We start from the raw sequence: 7,557 nt of genomic DNA on the forward strand, positions 1-7,557 counted from the left end.
TCAACAAAAGATTAGTAAGATGTTAATCTTGTTTTAACAAATAAATATTTTATTTTTAAAAGCTATCCTGGTATTTCATAATACAGTAAGGAGATTTCTTTTAAACTTTGTGGTAGGTAGAATAATGGCTCCCAAATATGTCCATATTCCAATCTCGGCAGCCTGTAAATATGTTATGCTACGTGGCTCGGATGATGAAGGTTGCTCATCAGATGACCTCAAAATGAGGAGATTATTCTGGGTTATCTGAGTGCACTAGTGTGATCACAAGGGTCTTTAACTGGGGAAGAGGGAAGCCAAAGAGTCAGAACCAGAGAGATAGGACTGGAAGAAAAACTCCACCTTGCTGGTTTTGAGGATGGAGAAATGGGGCTATGAACCAAGGAGTGTGGGTTTTATGAATTGAACTGTATCTTCCAAGAAGATATGTTTAACTCCTAACCCTTGTACCTGTGAATGCGACTCTGATTGTAAATATAATTTTTCTTTTGTTAGGTTAATGAGGTCATACCAGAGTAAGCGTGTCCTAAATCTAATTTCTTCTGAGTTGTGCCTTTCAGAAAGGAAAACAGACAGAGACACACACAGGGAGAAGATGCCATGTAAGTAAGGATTGCTCTACAAGCCAAGAATGCCAGGATGGCAATGGGTGGTAGTTTCCTATCTGTGAACATAGAATGTCTTGCCATTTATTTAGGTCTCCTTAAATGTCTTTTATTATAGTGTTATGTGAGGTCCCTAATTAAAATCTCCTTTGGACCCCTTCCACTCATTTGGAGAATTTTTTCCCCCCTCAGGCAAGTGAGCAGTGTTTCTTTCTGTTGTACATAGGGTCAGTATGAGTCGGAATCGACCCAATGGCATGTAACAACACCAACACTCAAGCAAGAGCTGCAGCTCGTGTCTGTCTTCTTCTCCTACTCCCTCTTCTCCCTCTCCTCTCCTCCTCCTCCTCCTTCTTCTTCTTGTGTCATTTTTCATGTACATAGAAATACTCTACATCACTGTATCTGCATAGTATTTAATTATGTGAAAGTATTATATTTCATTTAAGAAAATTTCCCTTTGTTGTTCCAGATTCATTGTACTCAAAGAATGCTGCAGGAAACATCTTTATTTATATATCAGTTTGCCCTTGGATACATTTCATAAAAGTACAATTTCTAGTCGAAAGGTGCATAGATTTAAAATTTGTATAAATAGTGGCAAAGTGCTTTCCAAAATATAAAAATATAGTACCACATAGTACCCAGAGTATGAAAATGCCTGATACCCATAACTTCACTAACCTCACTAGCCTTAAGTTTTATCAAACTGTTACATTTGATAAATAAAATAATATCCCATTGTTAATTTAATGCATATTCTCTCTATGAGCACACCTAGTCTTTTCCACATATTATATATAAGTGTGTAAAGTTTTAAAATCATTATTATTATTAAAGGCATTAGCCAAGAGGAATCTCAACAACATCTTAGGTTTTCTGAAATAACTACTTAACACACTCAATGTTAAGCTAAATTCAAGGGAAAAGCTGATCTTCATCATAGGTGGATATCAGGAAGCACATCTAGAAGTAGACATGAAATCAAAATCAGCTAATTAATTAGGATTTCTCAAGCAGTCATCTTAAGCAGACAGAAGATAAAACTGAAGGCTACAGTCAATAAAGTTGTCAATTTCACAAATAAAACCAAAAAAAAAACCAAACCCGTTGCCGTTGAGTCCATTCTGACTCATAGCAACCCTATAGGACAGAGTAGAACTGTCCCATATGGTTTCCAAGGAGTGCCAGGTGGATTTGAACTGCCAACCTTTTGGTCAGCAGCCATAGCTCTTAACTACTGCACCAGCTGGTTTTCCATGTCACAAGTAAGATCCGAATTAATAAAACTATGGAATTTTAGGGCTGAAGTTAGCCTGGGAGAAAATCTGATCTAGCTCTCTCTTTCTTTTTCTTTTTAAACAGGTGAGCCCTTTTTACAGGTTCAACAGAAAGATTAATTTTTTTTTTCAAAGTTATCAGCCATAATTGTTAGTGGTTGGTAAGTAGGCAGCACACAATAAATATTTGTAGAGTGGGAGAAAAAAAAAAAGAATGAATGAATGCTAGGATTGAAGCCTAGGTTTTCTGAGGAGTCTGGGGCTCTTTTTCCTTAAACCACATTATTAGTACAGAGATGGTTGGCACTCTTGATTTTTCTATTATCTTAAACTCGGAGGCATTGAGCTAATTCCTTATGTTGAATTTCAAATAGTCGTCACTTGTAGTTTATGATGGATTCTAAAATAAAGGAGGTCCAAAAGTATTTGACCCTTACATTGTGTCAATGACATTATACAGTCCTTGAAAATACCACATTCAGTTAAACAACTTCATATTTTTCTTCCAGAGGTTAAAAGAACCTTGGCTTCCTTCCAAGTTGCAGGGATTAATGAGTTTTCCTAAATGCATAAGATAAATCCCAAGGCTGTGTTCAGTTTGGCAAATTATTTCAACCTTTAAATATGTTTAGGATTTTTGTTTTCAGCAAGTTCAAAAATTTTAGTATTCAAAATTATATTTAGTCACCCTTAATTAAATTTTACACAGATTTACATTATCTACCTTCTAACTGGAGTCCTGGGTGGTGCAAATAGTTAATGCCCTAAGTCCCTAACCAAAATTTGGAGGTTGAAGTCCAGGTAGAGGTGCCTTGGAAGAAAGGCCTGTAAATGAATAATTTATTTTATAAGGGTCAGCACAAAGCTGGTTCCTACAAGGAGGAGGTTAAAGATGTCCCAAATGTCTAACTTTTCCAAGTTGCTGTACCATTCCATCATCTCCAACGTCAACTACTTCCTCTCCCTTCAGTACTCTCCTTCTTGTCTTTGGGTTCCCTAATTCCATGCAACGTTCCACAAACCTCAAGAATCATATAAAAGAAAGGGCTCACGTGGCTGTGGAGGCTGGCAAGTCTCAAATTCGTGGGCCAGGCGTAGACTCCTCCCTGGCCCTCAGTCTCTGCCCAAAGACTCAGCTTTCTCGCTTCATGGGCCAGGAAGCCCACTGGGCTGTCTCCTGCAGGTCTCTGCTGCCGGTCTCTGCTGCAGGTTTCTCCTTTGGTGGTGAGCTCTCTTCTTTGCTCCGGAATTGGCTCTCTTTTAAGGCAAAATGGACCAATTCCCTTGGTAGGCCACAATTACCGTATCACCCAATCGCCTGGGTGGGAGTTACCAGACCATGGCTAGAAACGTCACACACAAAAGTAATTAATCCACCACAGCCTGGCTACCTACTTTTGAAAAATCAGTCATTGAAAACCCTATGGAGCACAGTCCCACTCTGACACACATAGGGTCTCCATGAGTTGGAATTGACTCAACAGCAATTTTTTTTTTTTTTTTAATCTAGTAACTAAGGATGTATAATACATCATTGACTATAACACTGGCCATTTTTGCCCTTTAATTAAGTCTGATGTGACTATGTGGTTATAGATAAAAAGATCCCTATTATATATAAATCCATGAATACAAAATTAGCTGTTTGAGACAAACAACATCTTTGTTTTCAATGCACAATCAGTTGTATCACTATTACTACTGGGGAATTCACAGACCCAAGAAGTCCTGGCATGTCACAAAGTTACATTTTCAGATCACAGCTTGAGCTTTACCACGGGTTGATAATGCTTTTAATCATCTCTCATTGACTTACTTTATACAATTGTTATTTCCAAAATCCTTTTCTTCTTATGGACCCCTGGTGGCGCATTTGTTAAGTGGTCAGGCTGCTAACCAAAAGGTTGGCAATTCGAATCCACCAGCTGCTCCTTGGAAACTCTAAGCAGCAGTTCTACTCTGTCCTATAGAGTTGCTATTAGTCGAAATCGGCTTGACAGCAACGAGTTTGGTTTTTTTCTTCTTATGCTCTTTTTCTCTCCCCTCCACACTCAGCTTTCCCTCCATGCCCTCCCACCAGAATCCCCAAAACCCTTCTTGACTCTCACTTGTCCCCCACTCTTACTTAAGGGAAAGATGTACTCATTCAACAAATATTAGTTGAGCCATGCACTGTATTTACCACTGGTGAGCAAAAAGGTGCAGTGGAAATCAGGACCATTTGTGAATTCATTTCTTCTCTATAAATTCCCATCTTTAAATACATCATTTTTTGCTTTCTTACAACTTGAGAAGAATTACTATATTTTCTAGAGTTAACTATCCCTTATAAACACTTGTAGTTGTAAACCCACCTCTTGAGAAACCTTGAACCTTTGTACCTCGTCATTTTCTTGCATCTGGCAACATCTTCACCATTGGATCCTTACATTTTAACTTCAAAAAAAGCTTCGACTTCCAGGCAACATGGCGCTATAGTCAGAAACACCACTCTGTCCCTCCGCAGCAAAGATCAGAAAAACTGAGTCAAACAGTCACACGTCAATCCTGAAACCCTAAGCATAAAATGAAGAGATAAAGAACTCAGCCAAGCACCGAATGGAATAAGAAACTGACAGAGAACAGAGAGCAAGGAGACATACATGCAGAGGTCCCCTATCAGCTAACGCAGCACGGATCTGCCATCTTGGACTCCTATGGGAGATCAGTGAACAGGGGGTATGAGACAGGAGTTTCACAGAGTTTCCAGCAGGAGACAGAACAACTGGTAACCAGCAATATAGGCTTTCCCACCCCACACCCTTCTTTACCCCCACTTAGCCTCCTCTGCTTTCTGCAGCCACAGTCTCTTGTCTGGGAAACACCAGCTTCACCCCGGTATCGCTTGTTTTCCACCTGCCCACACTGGCCGGCTCCCTGAGTGCCTTTTGTTAGCTGCTGGTGTTGCTTTTTTCTGCTTCTTTAGATTTCTTCTTTACCTCTCACCACCTGGCACTCCTTTCTCTCAAATACCTAGCTCTGTGCGCCATCTTTGCTTCTTCCTGAAAGGCTGCGAAACACCGCTTGACTGTGAAACTGCTTCCCAGCCTGTGCTGCCACACTGGTGGGACTCCTGGGCTTTTTTGTTTGTTTGCTATGATTTGTTCTGTTTTGATTTGTTTTCTTTTTCTTTTCTCAGCTTGGGAGCCCCTTCTAGCTGGACAGTACTACGTGGCTTAGAAACTACTCCCTTACTCTGCACTGAAGCACAGGGACATTCCTGGGGGCATTTCTTTTTTCTTGTGTTTTTTCCTTTGTTTTTCTTTTTTTTTTTCCTGTTTCTTTCTTTTGTTTTCTTCTGTCTCTTATTCCCTTTTGGTCTGTCTTCATTTTCAGCTTCTCTATTTATTCACTAATTTTTCTTTTACTCTTTTTTTATCATTTGTTTTTCCTCATTTCTCAGTCTCTCATCTCTCCACTCCAATAGCAACCTCCCATAACACTCTTTTTTGTTTGTGTGTATGTTTTTGGCTCCTGTTCCTCTCTCCTCTCTCTCATCTTTCCCATACCCATCTTAGCTCCATACATCACAGTCTACCCCCTCCTCCCTGCCTACCTGCACGGTGCACTGAACATCACACTCCCAAGCAGCATAGGTATGGCCTACTGGAACCTACCCTGCACTGATTCCTGGTCCACACTGTCAGCCCTGGTTCGTGCCACAAACTACCCATGCCAGAAACTCCCCTTCAGCTGGACCTGCCCTGCTGTAACATACCCGAGTGACTGACCCTGCCCATTGGAGAGGGAGGTGAAAAGTATCATGCCTACAGATGAGCAAACAACAAAGAATGCACAGTCTGCCTGCTCAGACATAACCAAATAAAACAAAAAGCAGGATGAAACAAACAAATCTACAATCAATAAATGAGGAAAACAACCACGGAATGCTCCGAGGACAGCAGACAATATCAAAACATTTACAAAAACGGGACAGGATGGTTCCAGTGAGCATCCAAAATAAAACACTAGATGACCTTCCAGTAGAAGAAAAGGTGCTAGACCTAACTGATAGGGAATTCAGATCTCTAATATTCAGAATTATCCAAGAGTTGAAGCAAAAAGCAGACAAAAATGAGGAAAAAAATAGACAAATTCATGGAAAAGGCAGACAAATCCATAGAAAATACAGAATAAAATGGAAGACTTCAAGAAAATAATACAGGAACAAAATGCTAAAATAAATTCACAACTAGAAATCACACAAAAACAACAATTAGAAATCCAAAAGATAAACAACGAGATTTCAGAAATGGACAGTGTCATAGAAGGGCCGAGGAGCAGGTTTCAAATGACAGAAGATAGGATCAGTGAAATTGAAGACAAACATTGGATACAACTCTATTTGAGGAAAAATCAGAAAAAAGCATGAAGAAAAATGAAGAGACCCTGAGAATTATGTGGGATACAATCAAAAGCAAAAATATGCCAGTGATCAAAGTTCCAGAACAGGGAGAGAAAACAGGAAACAAAGAGAGGATCATAGAAGAATTGCTGACAGAAAACTTCCTCAATATCATGAAAGATGAAAAGCTGAACATCCAAGAAGCTCAACGAACCCAATATAGAAGAGACCCCAAAAGAAAATCACCAAGGCATATCATAATCACACTCAATAAAACAAAAGACAAAGAATCCTGAGAGCAGCTCAAGAAAAACAAAAAGTCACATACAGAGGAGAAACAATAAGACTAAGCTCAGATTATTTGGCAGAAACCATGCAGGCAAGAAGGCAATGAGATGACATATATAAACCCTTGAAAGAAAAAAGTTGCCAGCCAAGAATAATATATCCTGCAAAACTCACATTCAAATATAATGGTGAAATTAGGTCATTTCGAGATAAACAGAAATTAAGGGACTATATAAAAACCAAACCAAACTTACAATAATTATTGAAGGGAGTCCTTTGATCTGAGAACAAACAACATCAGACCACAGGCTGAATACAGGACACAGGATTGTACTACCAGATAAAAACCTGGGAAATGAACACTTAAAGACAATGCAAAACCAAAAGAATTACAACAGGGAACCAGAGAGGTTAATCTGTAAATGACAATAGCATCAGAACAATAAAAGATGGAATAAACAGTGTAGGTATAGAACCTTCTAATGGAGAGGCAGGCAAGGCAATACCAAATAATAATACTCTGGTCCAAATCTAGGAAGATAAGGGTAAATTTCAAGGTAACCACAAAGAAAGTTAACAAACCTACTCTTCAAAATAAAGAAGAAAAACATAAAGTCTCAGTAAAAACAAAACCTACAAAAACAAAAGAAATGAAAAAAAATCCACAAACAAAAGGAACTCAGCACAGGACAGTAAGAGGAACAAAGAAAATGTCAGCACTACAAAATGCAATCATCCTCCTAGGAATATACCCTAGAGAAATAAGAGCTATCACATGAATAGACATATGTACACCTATATTCATTGCAGCACTGTTTACAATAGCAAAAGGATGGAAACAACCTAGATGCCCATCAACAGATAAATGGATAAACAAACTATGGTACATACACACAATGGAGTATTATGCAACAATAAACAACAATCATGAATCTGTGAAGCATCTCATAACATGAACGAATCTGGAGGACATTATGCTGAATAAAATAAGTAAATCAGA

This window comes from Trichechus manatus, unplaced genomic scaffold (assembly GCF_000243295.1).
Source record: "Trichechus manatus latirostris isolate Lorelei unplaced genomic scaffold, TriManLat1.0 scaffold00276, whole genome shotgun sequence".
Lineage (NCBI taxonomy): Eukaryota > Metazoa > Chordata > Mammalia > Sirenia > Trichechidae > Trichechus > Trichechus manatus.